Source organism: Pantherophis guttatus, chromosome 1 (genome assembly GCF_059756535.1).
Source record: "Pantherophis guttatus breed Tessera chromosome 1, ASM5975653v1, whole genome shotgun sequence".
Taxonomy (NCBI): domain Eukaryota; kingdom Metazoa; phylum Chordata; class Lepidosauria; order Squamata; family Colubridae; genus Pantherophis; species Pantherophis guttatus.
The window spans coordinates 331,445,861-331,461,868 of NC_142063.1; the positions used below are offsets into that span (position 1 = coordinate 331,445,861).

Below are 16,008 nucleotides of genomic sequence, written 5' to 3' on the forward strand. Positions count from 1 at the left end.
TCACAATGTCCATGAATTCCTGAATTATTGAAGATTCCACCCCTAACATATTACTGAGTCCAGAATTAACAGTCTGGGTGCCTGGTTCACAGTGGGGGTGGTGCTAAGACAACTTGCCATGGCCAACTCATCACGGGCCAACTCGCTATGGGACAATTCAATGTATTAATCAGTTACTTTTATTACTGGTGACCATGTTTTCATTGAAATTATTGTAACTCTTTTATTTCTGGATTGACTTTCTTTGTTTTATTATTATTGGCCATGGCTCCACTGAAATTAATTTAATTTTTATGTTTGTTAAATTGTCCCATAGTGAGTTGGCCGTGATGAGTTGTCCCATTCCACACAGTGAGATCTAGGAACTGAGGCAGTGAACCTGCTGGGCAGTATGACAGGCAATGTATTAACAGTATCTTAGCTTGTTTCTACAACCTACCATTAGAAATTGTAGAAACAGTGGAAGCAGGAGCTTCCTCAATGATGCTCACTGGCTTCAAAATGGTGGGCAAAACCCCACACTTTTTAACACATTACATGCATTGCAAGCACATAGCAGATCAGTTTTAATTCCTCAGATGAACCTGCTCTTTTGAAACCAATGACCATCATTACAGATACTCCTGATTAAAAGGTATCTAGAGGTTACCTAGCCCCCTTTTGTTTAGTGTAAGAGTCAAGTGGAAAAGATATTTGCATCTTATTTCATGTAGATCTGAGCCTCTGGTCACAGCAAAATTCTCACAAAGGTTCAGTATTATCCCTCCACTCTGACTCTGAAGTCTCCTGCTGTGCAATATCTGAAACCTTAGTGGGCAAATAGAAGATTAGGTGAGAATGGCAGGAATTGCTCTGCCATGTCTCAGTCATGCATGCCATATTGGCCCATTCTTTCTTAGGCAAATTCTTTTTACTCTCTAGCAATAATTAAGAATAGCCTGAGGCCAAGACATTGGCATTCAGGGACTGAGAAAGGGACAACTGAGCTAGAAGCTCCAACCTGTATTTCTACCATAACCCCCTTGATGGTTTATAAAAACCATAGCCGGGTATATATTTTCAAGATTCTAGGCAGTATCAAGCCTCTGTGGAGAAAAGAAAGATGGATCCAGGAATCTACACATCAGTCCAGCAATTATATGCCAAATTCTATTTTAAAATAAGACAAGACTTGTGAGCCAACATGTACTGATTATTAGAAACCAATACATATCTATCAAGATCAAATCATACCATACAAGCTTTATTGCCTTTTTAAATAGGATTGTTTAGGTGTTCAAAATTATGATAGTGCTGAAAAAAAGTCCTTGTACTTATAACCACTGCAACATTTCCATGGTCATATGATCAAAATTTGGGTCCTTGGCAACTGGCCATGTATTTACGATGGTTACAGCATCCCAGAGTCACATAATTGCCATCTGCCACCTTCCCAGAAAGCTTCTGACAAGCAAAGTAATTGAGGGGAGCCGGATTCAGTTAACAACCGTGTTTTGCTTAATGATCACAGCAAAAATGGTTGCAAAACTGGGCACAACTCAGTGACTCAGGTTCAAGTTCCAGCTATGGTTATAAGTTGACACAATACTACTCACTATATTGCTAGATAAATCAACAACTGATCTGCATTTGTACATAAAGACTAGAATAAGAATGTATAGAAACTATCATTTTCAAGATGTGAACCAATATTTTGAAAATCCAACTGAAAGCCTCCCAGAACTCCCCCCCCCAATTTAAACATTCATCCAGCAGCCTACACAACATGCACAGATAGTATGAACATCCTTTTTCTTGACAGTGTTTCATTAGGATTGTGCAAATGGACTGAACTAAGATTTGCTGGATGGGAGAGTAACAGTTGCATTAAAGGACAAAAGCAAAACAAGGCACTGACGCACACAGATGCCACAGCTATGTTTCAGGTTTGCAAAATTTAGCAGCTATGTAATTGAAGCTGTATATATGCCTAAGTTCTGCCTCTGCACTAAGGTCAGCAATACCAAAAGCACATTTTAGTCTGCTTAAGGCATTTAAATTCTGAGAATTTTTTTTTTGCTTAAAAAAAAAAAAAGCCTGCTTAACCTACAGAGGGAGACAACACCCTTGAATTCAGCTTAATCCTTGGCTCTATCCTTGACAGTTTTCTACAAGGAAGCTATAAACTTTGGAGCTTAGAATCATTTGAAATTACGTTATTTTGAAATGGCAGCCATTGTCCCTCAAGAAAAGCTCTTAAACTAAGCAAAGTATCTATTTCAATTACTGCAACTGAAATTCCAATATAAAATATTGCGTTTCTCAAGATTTTGCTTCTGCGTGGCCTCAAATTGTCTTCCTTAAAAAAAAACCCACTAACAAATGGCAGCAGTATATAAATGTTTAAAATATAGATTTCAGAAAATGCAAGTGATTATTCCAATAGCAGTTACATTTGCTATCAAGGAAGCACTGCTATTAATTAAGAACAAAACAAAATAATTTTGACTGTGCATAAACTGGCTATCTACTCACAACAGGTAGGCAATTATAATGAATGTTTTAATCAATCTGAGATGGGCAACAAAAAGGTTGCTTTATTACATAAACAAATAAATAGTGTTTGGGTTACATCTGTAATTTAGCAACATGCCAGGCAAGCAGTGTGGCCTTTGTTGATTTTATTTAATGATGATCAAGCTGTCAATATAAATCCAAGTCAGTCAAAGCAGTATAGTCAATGAAAGTGACTCAGCAGGAAAAATCTTATGGTTAAAGGAGCAGCAATGCATGGTATCTCAACTTTTTAACTTGCTGTGGCAGCTGTAACCTTTCATTCCATATAAATGCTTCTGCTAGTACATTGTGAATGCTAAAGAAACACCGTTCCAACTACCAACCACTATCTAATGGACATGTTTCAACACAAGTAAATTTCTCATTAGCTAACTTTCTACAACGAACATTCCATAAAAACAAAACAAACCTAGGATAAATAGATACTGTTTAATGAAGCCAAAAAGACACAAATGACAACTTGCTGAAAGAAAAAAATGCTTAAAATGTATTTTATTTATCAAATTTCTATACCACCTATGACATTAATATGTTTATGGGCAGTTTAAAGATAAATCAGTAAAATGATATAAAAGATATAGTTAAAAACAAGTTAAAAACCAGATTAAAATGAAGTTAAAAGGAACAATTGCAAAGTTAACAAGGCAGAGGGAGTTGAAAACTTGTCAAAACCAGAAATGTCTTCCAGTTACATTTCAACCACTACACTCCAGGGCTAATACTTCAAAGACTACCTGCAGACCAGCTACATTGCTTTGAACTGATAGCTAATTGTCCAGAATACTTAAATGTAAAATAATTCTAAAATCTTGTCCAATTTTATTTAGTAATATAACAATATAATTAAATGGAGAAATATTTACAGTCTTTGTCACTTTTATTTCATATGTTGGTATCTGTGTATTTATTTTGCAACAGCAAAATATCAAATAATAGCTAAGTCTTTCCTCCCCAAAGTCAACTTAAAGCCATCTACTATTCATGTTTAAGATTCTGTTCAAAATTCTGGCTCCTAAAGAAGTGTATGTCATTTGTTTAAGGAACACAGGGAATAAGATTTTCAGTCACTAATGGATCAACAGCAAAAAAAAAAAAAAAGGGGGCTGTGTGTATCATTATGATGATCCTTTCACAGATCCTAAAGCACTGCTACGCAAAGAAAAACAGCATTCTACAAGGATTTTTATTTATTATTTGATGATGATTTATAAAGCTGCCCATCCCACATTCATGATAAATTACAATCAAAACAAAAACAGTACCAAAAAATAATAAAAAAAGCAGCCATATAAAAGAGCGCCCCCAGCCTTTTGGGCACCAGAGATTGGTTCCACGGAGAGTGGTTTTTCCATGGACTGGAGGAAGCAAGGTTTCATCTGCTGCCTGCATCCCATGGATGGGCCTTCGCTTGTTTGCGCGGCCCTGTTTCTGGAATACTGTGGACCAGTGCCGGTCCATGGACTGGGGCTTGGGAACCGCTGATATAAACAATACAAATGTTACAAACAACTAAACAATTAAAATTAAAAGTCATACAATTCTTGGGAGAGCACATATATTGAAGAACAATACAACCATGTTATAAGCTCCACAACACTTTCTGATCCACAGATTAGATGGTAAAGCCAGGCCTTCTGGAAGGCCATTAAGGTGGGGGCCAGCATGGCCTTGGGGGAAATCCATAGGGTGGGTGCAGCAGTAGCAAAGGCCCTTTCCTGGGTCCCTAGTGGATTGAACCCACAAGTTTCTTCTGCTGGACCATTTGAGACTGGTGGATGTCACTGGGGACTGGCAGTCCCTCAAATAACCTGGCCGCCCCATGTCATGTAGAGCTTTACAGGTTATCACTAGCAACTTGAATTGGACCCAGAAGCAACTTGATCAGTGGAGCTCATGGAGTGGAGGTGTAATATGTGCGAGTGTGCACACAAATATGTATATTAGAAGTGCCACACAACTGTTCACACTGCTGCATTTTATACCAAATGAAGCTTCTGAATATTCTTCAAGGGCAGCCCCATGTAGAGTCCAAATGTTCTTCAACAGCGGCCCCATTTAGAGTGCATGACAGTAATCCATACTGGAGGTGACCAAGTTAGAGACTTGACTGTCACTTTAAAGTTCGTTATCCAAATTGTTGCAGGATTAGTTCCTACCTAGCCCCGGTTGTTTGTTCTGGTAAAAACAATGAAGTATTTTGTGGCACTTCAACTGCTAGTTTGATCAAAGTCTTCACAGCATAAAATATGAATGATCATGAATCAAATAAATTTTAATCAAACAATAGTTATAATCCAAATATACCTGAAGAAAACAAATTTAGAAAAGGGTTGCTTAATATTACATCTGAATTCTGAAGCCAACCCATGAGTCACCAGGATTTAAGGCAAAAATCTTTCCCAATCCTTATGCCAAGGATTAAACAGAATCAGATATAAACACAGATTCAGACTATACTTATTTTGCTAAGAGTAAGTAGACATTTTTAATATAATTTTAGTGTTTTTTGGATTTAGTTTATTGTATATTGGTTATATGTTTTTGTTTAAATTAAAACAAAATGTGATTTCCAACTTTCTTCAGTACAGATAAAATATATTATAAAATACTGACTCTAAATTAAAGTATTTTATTATGTATTTTTATCTGTACTAAAGAAACTTGGAAATCATTTTATACCCTTTCCCCTTTTTTTCTTGTCACTTTTTAACTTTTTCTTCCTTTGATCTTTTTATTTTTTTAAAATTTTGTATTTTAGTTTTCTTTGAAACTTAATAAAATTGGTTTTAAAAAAAGACTATGTTTTGTATTAAAAATTGCTGAACATACCCACACTTCCCATGAATTTAGATCAGATTCAGCTAATCTAATCATCTCAGCAAACTGATCTTACACACTTCAGTAAGAAAGATCCAGAAACATTATTGGGATGACTTTTCTTTATCAAGCAGAAACTGTGCTTGTAAAGGTAGGGTAATTCCCATGCTGTCATGGTTCATGTACTGTATATCTCCTGTCCCCAGAAGCAACAGCAATGTCATTGCAAGTATGAAAGAGCAGGGTGGATATATTGGTTTAATCATGTACGTGTTCCTACAGGCAACCTATTAGGAGATCCCTCTAAATCACTGCTGTGGATTGGAACCTTTGAAGTATTTTTAACCGTACTTCTTTAGTACTTTATAGTGGCTTGTGTATTTTACATATGCACAGTAACCATATACTAACTAACATATGGAAGTATCCATGTTTTTTCTCATTCTACTTACTAAACCAACAGTACATTTGTTTAGAAATCCAAAACTGATCATATTCTAGTTTCATAACTCATCAGACTAACTGAAAGGATTGTGGGAGGAAGGATATTTGATAGTAAAATTATTTAGTTAGCAAAATGACTCAACAATTTCAAATATCATAGCAAATCATCTAAGTGGTTGGGACTAAAGCAATGTTTTCCAAAGCTAGATAAATTACCCAAAATTGTGTAAAAGTGTTTTTTTTCTAGAAAGAGGCCCACAAACTCATTACCCAATCACAACAGGAACAGTTAGATAAGAATTTTCTGATAAGCAGTTTTGAATAATGAAGGAAAAAAGTTGGGAAACACTGGACTAAAATCTGGCCCTTGAGCAGACTGAAAACAGTATGATGGATGTTAATTAACAGCAGGAAGAATAATGCAGGTCAATTAACAATCTACCATACTCACCAACTTAGTTTCTCTTTCCTGTTTGTCAGTAAAGTATAACCAGCCAATAGCACTGTAGAAAAGTGCAGCACCTGAGATAGGCCTGCCAAGACTCCATGCTTTCATGCAGTTGCAGTTTTATTTTACACTTGCCTTAGCAGAGGCCCACTTGTTTATCTTTCTCACAGCTAGCCTTAGCACTGCATGTCTTTCAGTACTTGCCATTTCTATTCCGCTATCTTCTAATTTACAGATATAAAGACAGCAAGTTGGATTGTGTTACCAATTTGTGAAACTCTAAAGGTACACAGGCCAAGAGCAGCACTTGAAATGTCAGTAATATTGAAAGTTAATTTAATTAAAATTTATGATTTCTCTCTAATCAGGAATTCTCCAGTTACTTTCTTCTTTTGTCCTTATTAAACATTAAAATAACTTTTACAGACTTTTAGAGCAAATGGACTTTGGAGAGCAATTTATTCAAGATACTAGTTCAGTTGATACATCCCAATATGCACATATTTTTAATGATGAATTAACTAATTTGTGGAAAGAGGAAAAAATAGGAAATTTGGAGCTTGGGTTTTGACAATTAAATGGGCTATTGTTATAGAAATGGCTAGCAATTATTATTTGGCATAACTAAAAATTGATACTATAATTTTATTATGTATTTTATGCACCAGAGGAAAAAAGCTGCAAGTCAGTGCTTTTTCTTTATTTCTTTTTCCCCCTTCCCTCCCTTCCAACTTTTGAAAGTCCACATGATTTAGACAAGCCTCTTGTAGTCTCTCAGAATATATTGGCAGGAATTTACAGATATATAAATGAGGGCTCCTTGATGCTCTCTGCTAGCACTCAATTTCAAACAAATTGTTGTCCAATCTCTTCTTAAAACATCCAGTGTTGGAACACAGACAACTTCTGGAGGCAAATCATTCCATTGGGTTTATTGTTATGTCAGGGAATTTCTCCTTAGTTCTAGGTTGCTTCTCTCCTGGATTAGTTTCCATCCATTGCTTCTTGTCCTGCCTTCAGGTGTTTTGGAGAATAGGTTGATCCCCTCTTCTTTGTAGCAACCCCTGAGATATTGCTATCATGTCACCCCCTGTCCTTCTTTTCATTAAACTAGACATACCCAATTCCTGCAATTATTTTTTGTGTGTTTTAGCCTTCAGTCCCCCTAAACTAATGATGTGCAAGTTAAAATATCTTATTCTAGTCTACTCTTCTCACAAAAGTAGAATACATATTGACAAAGCCCAAAGAAGATTAGACTTTTTGGAGCACTACCATTAAAGTGGCCTTCTGAGAAACTTTCACAATTATACAGCAAATAGCAAGGTCCAATGCAAAGGCCTCTACTGAACATCTTAACATATAGTCATGCTTTTAATCACCCACATGGTGACAATTCATAATTAAAAATTACATACAGCTGATTACATGGAGCTCTCCTAAAGAATATAATTGATTGGACTATAGAATGCTTTTAATAATTTATTTGATTTTCATATCTGCCACGGAAGAATTGAAACTTATTCAATTCCTTGTGTTAATTTTATTCCTGGTTGTATTAACAACAATCAAATGCTTCCAGTTCATCAGAGAGCCAGTTTGGTCTAGTGGTTAGGTTTGGTTGGTTAGTGGTTTGGTCTCCAGATGAGACCCCTAGAGACTAAGATTTCAGTTGTCTTAGCCATGAAAGCCAGCTGGGTGACTTTGGGCCAATCACTCTCACTTAGTCCATGATGTCAGGTTTGGATGACAAGCCTGTCGGGCAACTCCTGTTGTAACCAATGGATCAAAGTGTGGGTTGTTCCAAAAACAGTGGACTGTGTCGTGACAGTCGTAAAGCAGGTCATAGCAATAACAATAGCACTTAGACTTATATACCGCTTCATAGTGCTTTACAGCACTCACTAAGCCAGAAGTGTCAAACTTGCAGCCCCTAGGCCAGATGCATCACGTGCTTGCCACGCCCAGTTTAGTGAAGGGGGGGGGAAGTAGTGATATGTCACATGACACTGTGACGCCGCAAGTATGACACCCCTGCTCTAAGCAGTTTACAGGGTCATATTGTCCCCAACATCTGGGTCCTCATTTTACCAACCTTGGAAGGATGGAAGGATGAGTCAACCTTGAACTGCACAGGGTCGAATTCCTGGCAGTGGGCTGAATTAGCTTGCAATATTGCATTCAAACCACTGTGCTACCACGGCTCCTAATCACATGACCAACTCAATTTTACAACTTTTTGTGGTGCCATTAAGCGAATCACCATGGTCATTAAGTGAATCTGTGGCCACAGAAATAAAGCAGGCAAAGATAACAAGAATCAATCTATGCATCAACTTCACTACCTGTCTGCTCTGTTTTTTTTATATGTCTACCTCAGAAGCTATAGATTGGTAAGGAAGATCTGGATTGTCAAACAGCAAAGGAAACATTTCTCTCCATATTTTGCATGGAAGTCAAGCGACTGTGGCTTCTGGCGTCCCGATATAGCCAGCTGGTGCCATCGCTGGCTATTGGGGGCGAGTTATTGGCCCCCACGGAGAGGGCTCACAACTTGGGCTTCCTCCTGGATGCACGGCTGTCTTTAGAAGAGCACATGACGGCCGTGGCCAGGGGGGCTTTTCATCAGGTTTGCCTGATTCGCCAGTTACGTCCCTTTCTGGATTGGGACTCCTTACACACAGTCACTCAGGCACTCGTCACTTCCCGCCTGGACTACTGCAATGCTCTCTACATGAGGCTCCCCTTGAGGAGCATCCGGAGGCTCCAACTGGTGCAGAATGCGGTCGTGCGGGGGATTATGGGAGTGAGGGGGCGCTCCCATGTGACGCCTCTCCTGTGTGAGCTGCATTGGCTTCTGGTGGTCTTCCGGGTGCGCTTCAAGGTATTGGTCACCACCTTTAAAGCGCTCCATGGCATAGGACCTGGGTATTTGCGGGACCGTCTTCTGCCGCCGATAGCCTCCCACTGACCAGTACGCTCCCACAGAGAGGGACTCCTCAGGGTGCCGTCAGCCAGGCAGTGTCAGCTGGCGACCCCAAGGGGGAGGGCCTTCTCTGTGGCAGCACCTGCCCTCTGGAACGATTTGCCCCTGGAGATACGCATGATACCAGATCTCCGGGCTTTTCGCCGTGCCCTAAAAACTTTTCTTTTCCACCAAGCAGGGCTGGTGTAAACCCCCTCCCCCTTTTGAGATGTTAGATTTTTAATTGTCTACAGGTTTTAGTTGGGATGCTTTAAATTTTGGGGCCAAAGTTGTGTCATTCTTTTTAAAAAAATTAATTTTTTTATTGGAATGTTTTTTATTTTTGGCTGTGCACCGCCCTGAGTCCAGCAGGAGAAGGGCGGTATATAAATTTAATAAAATAAAATAAAAATAAATAAAAATAAAGTTGATGGAGAAGGCATAAATAATCCTTATTTATTAGGTTTGTAATCCTGTTATGTTACTAGTTGTCAACTTTTTTTACAACCAGGAATTTGAAGAGAGCAATTTTTTTCAATATTCTGATTCTGAGAAAAGAATGTTAAAACCTGCATTTTGAATTCAGTACAAATAGTCATCGATTTACGACCACTATTGAGCCCAAAATTTATGTTGCTAAGCAAGACAGTTCTTAAGTGAGTTTTGCTCCATTTTACTATTTCACTGCAGTTGCTAAGTTAGTAACATAACTGAATTTGATTTCCCCATTGACTTTGCTTGTCAGAAGGTCCCAAAAAGTAATCACAGGACCATTGTAACTTTGAATGGTCACTAAACAAATGGCTGTAAGTCGAGGAGTACCTGCATGGAACGTTTTATTAAATACAAATTTATAATTTACCCTGCTGATTGTATCTTTATTTTTTTAATCAGTTTATATAGCCATCCATCTCAACAAGTGATTCTGGAGAGCAAACAGTGTTAAAGGTAAAACAACTGCAGATGAAAATAATTACAATGATAGCTACAAAAATTAAAATACACAGGCACTGAGAGAAATGCAACAGTCATTAATCATTAACAAACCAAGAGATGGGACCCTTCACATTTTCAAGGCCTGAAGCCCAGGCACAGAATCTTTAGACATTGTGAAAGGCCAGTAGAGTCAGGACCAACCTGATCTCTGGAGGGAGAATAGTCCAAAGGGCAGATCCTACAGTAAAAAAGTCTGTATCTAACCCCACCAGATGTAATGGGCTGTGAAACTAACCTTGAGAAATAGGAAGATGAGCTGCAACCAAGACAACAGTCAGATAAACAAAATGTGAAGGAGAAGAAATTTAAGAATATGTCTCAGATTTGACCTTGCAGATAAAGGGATAAGTGGGGAGGCTTATTCAGACTTTGCAAGATTCTGTTACTATAACCCTATAATAAAAGCAGTATTAATATTCATAACTTTGGCTTCTTAGTTTGATCTTCTTCGAAAGGCTGACACCAGCTGACATTCCTTAACTAATGGAACCTGGAGCATGCCCATCCTGTTGGACTGGATCAGACAGGCAGAAACAATTGGGCAGAGGCAGTTCCTTAAGTAACCCAGTTCCAAGCCATAAAGGGCTTTAAAGGTGACAACCAGCACCCTGAATTACACCCAGAAGCACAATGACAATCAATGCAGCACAAGAAGAAATGGTATCACATACCATTTGTGGCCAGCACTATTTATTACTCATGCTGCAGCAACATTCTGCACTAGTTAAGCTTCCAAATGCTCTTCAAGGGCATTCAAGGCAGTGCCATCACATATTCAGAACTAAGGATAGAAGATCTCTGGCACCAGAATGTCCAAACTGCCCAAAGCCACTCAGTCTTACATAAGTTGAGCTGAAGCCTGTTGAGCCCACCTAGGCCCCCCAGCCACCATGATGGGTTGTCCCATATGCAGCCCGAAGTAGAGATGTAGCTCACCTCAAATTAACAGATGGCTTCACTCAATTTGATAGATATGACTCTGAGTTTAAACAGTGGATATGTGCACAAGCCTACGACATGTGACAAAAAAATATATGCAAAAGCTTGGTTCATTAAACAGGTCTTGGTATTCATCCTAATCCCCAGAACAACAGACACAGGAAACATTTCACATATTTAAACATTTAAAACCATAGGACTTGCCACAATCAAGCAGAAGACAATACCCTAAGCAAGGAACAACTAAGGGAAAAGCCACATTCCCCTCAATGCTGATAGGGCAAGTTATTTTATACAGGGAGCAAATCGCACACTTGTTAGCACTGATGATCTTATCTAGTTGAGCAGAAAAACATCTGGAAGCTAAGAACCAAAGTGAGAGACCACCAAGGACTCCAGAGTCCAACCCTAAACTTACAGATGTTTATAGAGTTCGAAGAGACCTTATAGGTCAACATAAAACATCTTTGCATTTCTCTCGAGGAGCCCAGCTGAAGTTCCTGCAACACTCGCACTTAAGTGCTTTGACTCCCAGGGACAGGATGGGGTCCTTCAGGCAGTTAGTTTGGCCGCCTGTTAGCAGAGAGAAGCGCCAGGGGTCAACCCTAGCTTTGCTGTCCATTGCAGTTAGAAATCTCAAATGTGGCCGAGAATGAATGTTTCTCTTGTTGCCAGCTTGGATGCTAAGTTGGCCCCCTGCAAACTCTCGCCTCTTGAAGAGCACTCACTAAAGCGGCATTGGAAACTTCAGCCGGGATCAAACGAGTTTGCAGGGGGCCAATCTAGCGTCCGTAATGGACAGCAAAGATAGAGTTGATTCTGGGTGCTTCTCTCTGCTGTAGTGCTTCCCGGTTTACTGCTCCAAGCGGCAGGAGACAAGGGCTGCCTTGGCACCACCAGCTGGTGGCGAAGGCAGAATACTGATGCTACACAAACGCAAGTAGCACTTTGCTCCTGCAGCTTCCAGCCATCGCCACTGTCGCTTCGCCCCCCTTGCCCCCCCCGCAATAGCACCATTACCTCGTTACGGCCTGCAAGGGTTGCGCTTCTTTTTGCACGTTGCACCACCTGCAAAGATGCACATTGCACATGCCACCCCCTATGGCGGAGATTTCCAGCCCACCACGGGCCGGTCCCATATTCCAGAGCTGTAGTAGTCACAGGACTGTCCCTTTGATCATCCCGGAGCAGCTCCTCCACCCGGGTGCACTGGCCTGTCAGGGAGAGCAGCTCCTTGGCAGGCCAGTGCACCTGGGTGGAGGAGCTGCTCCGGGATGACTAAACAGACAGTCCTGTGACTACTACAGCTCTGGAATATGGGACTGACTTTCCCACCAATGTCAGCAAGCCACCATCAGTCTGCCTGTCTTCGTTTTCCTTCACTCAGGTTGACCAAGCTTTTTGAGAGAAGGAACACTGTGTGCCTCGCAGAAGCAGACTGATAGGCCCAAAAAGTGGCTGAGCCTCTCCCCCCCCCAGTGGTCCATGGGATTTAAAATTATGAATTTGGTGGTCCCTGAGGTCCAAAAGGTTGGAGACCCCTGATCTAGTCCAACCCCCCCGTTCAAGCAGGAGACCCTACACCATTTCTGACAAATGGCAATCCAATCTTTTCTTGAAAGTCTCAAGTGATGAAGCTCCCACAACTTCCAAAGGCAAGCTGTTCCATTGGTTGATTGTTCTGTCAGAAAGTTCCTCCTCATTTCTAGGTTAAATCACTCCTTGGTCAGTTTCCATCCATTATTCCTTGTCTGGTGTTCAGGTGCTTTGGAAAATAGCTTGACCCCTTCCTCTCTGTGGCAGCCCCTCAGATATTGGAACACTGCTATCATGTCTCCCCTGGTCCTTCTCTTCACTAGACTAGCCATGCCCAGTTCCTGTAACCGTTCTTCATATGTTTTAGTCTCCAGTCCCCTAATCATCCTGGTTGCTCTCCTCTGCACTTTTTCTAGAGTCTCAACATCTTTTTTTATAGTGTGGTGACCAAAACTGGATGCAGTACTCTATACATGGTCTTACTAGGGTTTTATAGAGTGGTATTAGTACCTCACTTGATCTTGATTGTATCCCTCTGTTAATACAATTTAGAATTGCATTGGCTTTTTTGGCTGCCACTGCACACTGCTGGCTCATATTTAGCTCATTGTCCACTAAGACTCCAAGATCCCTCTCACAGTCACTGCTATTAAGCCTGGTTTCATCCACTTTATGTGTGTACTTTTGGTTTTTATTACCTAAGTGTAGGACTTTACTTTTCTCTACATTGAATAGATAGGGCCCAGTGTTCAAGTCTGTCCAGATCCATCTAGATCTTGAGCCTATCTTCAGGGTGTTAGCTATTCCTGCCAGCTTAGTATCATCTGCAAATTTGGTAAATTCCCCTTCTATTCCTCATCTAAGTTGTTTATGAAGATATTGAAGAGTACTGGGCCTAAGACAGAACCTTGTGGCACCACACTGCTTACTTCTCTCCATATAGACTTAGATCCATTAAGGACTACTTGTTGAATACAGTTTGTCAGCCAGTTGCGAATCCATCTGGTGGTGAAGCCACCTATCCCACTTTTTTTATAGCTTACGAAGAAGTAGGTTGTGGTCTACTTTGTCGAATGCCTTGCTGAAATCTAAGTATATTATGTCCACAGTATTTCGCTGGTCTACTAATTTAGTCACTATGTTGAAGAATGAAATAAGATTGGTTTGGCATGATCTGTTTTTAATAAACCCATGCTCCCTGTTTCCCCAAAATAGGCCATCCCCTGATAATAAGCCCAATTGGACTTTTGAGCACATGGCAATAAGGCCAAGCGCTTATTTCAGAGTTCAAAAAAATATAAGACAGGGTCTTATTTTCGGGGAAACACGTTAGTTATTACTTTACTCATTTCTAGGTGTTGGCAGATCTGTTTTTTATTATCTTTTCCAGTATCTTCCTGGGTATTGATGTTAGGCTGATTGGTCTGTAGTTTCCTGGGTCTGTTTTTTTTTCCTTTTTTGAAGATGGGAACCACATCAGCTCTTTTCAAGTCCTCTGGTAGTTCCCCAGTGTTCCAGGATTTTTGAAAGATGTGATGCAGTGGTTCTGAGATGACATCTGCCAGCTCCTTTAGAACTCTGGGATGTAATCTGTCAGGTCCTGGTGATTTGTATTCATCAAGATCAGACAGGTATTCTCTTACTATTTTTTTGTTTATTTTAACTTTTATTTCCAGTCTGTTTTTTACAGTTATGTTTCTGATAGATTGGGCTGTAGTTTCTTTTTGTGTGAAGACCGATGCAAAGAATGAGTTAAGCAGTTCTGCTTTCTCTCTGTTGCCTGTTACTTCCTTGCCGTCTTCTCTCTATAGTGGACCTACATATATTCTCTTCCATTGGAAACATTTCAGAATCAAAAATTGCATATTTATATTCTAATTCCAATCATGCAACTATAGAATGGGATTGGAAGATACTTTGGAGGTCTAACCCAATTCCTTCCCCATGCAGGAAACCACAACAGCATCCCCAACAGTTAACAATGCAGTCTCTCTCTTAAAACCTCCAATAAATGAAAATCTACCACCTCACAAGGCAGTCTGTTTCCCAATTCTTTTATCATTAGGAAGTCCTTCCTCATATCTAAGCAAAATCTGCCTCCTTGTAATTTAAACCCATTGTTTCTTGTCACTCAGAACAGTCATGAATACTGTAAGTCAACTCAGTCTAGATATTGTGTTTCAGATATTTGAAGACAGTAATCTTATCTTCAGCAGTCTTCTCCAACCTTAAAGTGGCTCTAATTCCTTTTACCATCTTGCTCTACAATTTTATCTCTGTTTTTCCAAAAAGCAGTGCACGGTCCTGGATCCAATACTCTATGTCTGGTCTGATCAATGTAGAATAGAATGGTTATTTTTCTTGAGCCTGACACAGCCAAGAACTGCATTTACTTTGCAGCTATGTCTAACACACCCAAATTATTTTGCATGTAATGATATCCAGCATGGTTCTTCCCCCCAATACTTAACCAGATGAAAGACATTGCATTTATCTTTACTAAAATCCTTGCTGCTTTTTGCCCAGCTTGTCAAGGTCTTGCTGAATTTATATAATCCTCTAAGGCAGTGGGTCTCAACCTTCCTAATGCCACGACCCTTTAATACAGTTCCTCATGTTGTGGTGACCCCCAACCATAAAATTATTCATAAGACCATTGAAAATTTGTGTTTTCGGATGGTCTTAGGTGACCCCTGTGAAAGGGTCGTTCGACCCCCAAAGGGGTCCCGACCCACAGGTTGAGAACCACTACTCTAAGGTGTTGCTGTCTTTATCTTTGTATCCTCTACAAATTTGTATATTTTATAAACTCACATTCAAGTAATTTGCAAATATGTCATACAATTTGACAAAGTAGAACCCAGCCTACATCATCTTCATAAATGATCTAGACCAGGGGTGTCAAACTCATGTCGTCACGTTGTTGTCACATAAGATACCACTTTCCCCTTCATTAAACTGGGAGTGGGCATGGCCAGTGTGTGACGCATCCGACCCGTGGGCCACAAGTTTGACACCCCTGAGATAGATTAAAAAATAGAAACCAAGCTGGGGGGAATTGCCAACACTCTGGAAGATAGACTCAATATTCAGAAGGATCGTGACAGATCTGAGCATTGGGCCCTGTTCAACAAGATGCAGTTCAGAGTGAGAAAAATAAGGTCCTGTGCTTAGGCTGGAAAAACCAAATGCATAAGTATAAAATAGGTGATACTTGGCTCAACAGCAATAACTGTAAGAGAGATCTAGGTGTCTTAGTGGACCACCACTTACATAGGAGCCAGTAATGTGCTGCAGCTGCCAAAAA

The 16,008-nt window shown here is 39.9% G+C and overlaps 1 protein-coding gene across 2 annotated transcripts in view; it reads right to left on the reverse strand.

Annotated features, from left to right (window-relative positions):
* UBE2G1 (ubiquitin conjugating enzyme E2 G1) overlaps positions 1 to 16,008 on the reverse strand; it is a 56,283-nt gene that overhangs the window by 13,870 nt on the left and 26,405 nt on the right. The gene's annotated exons all lie outside the window — the stretch shown is intronic.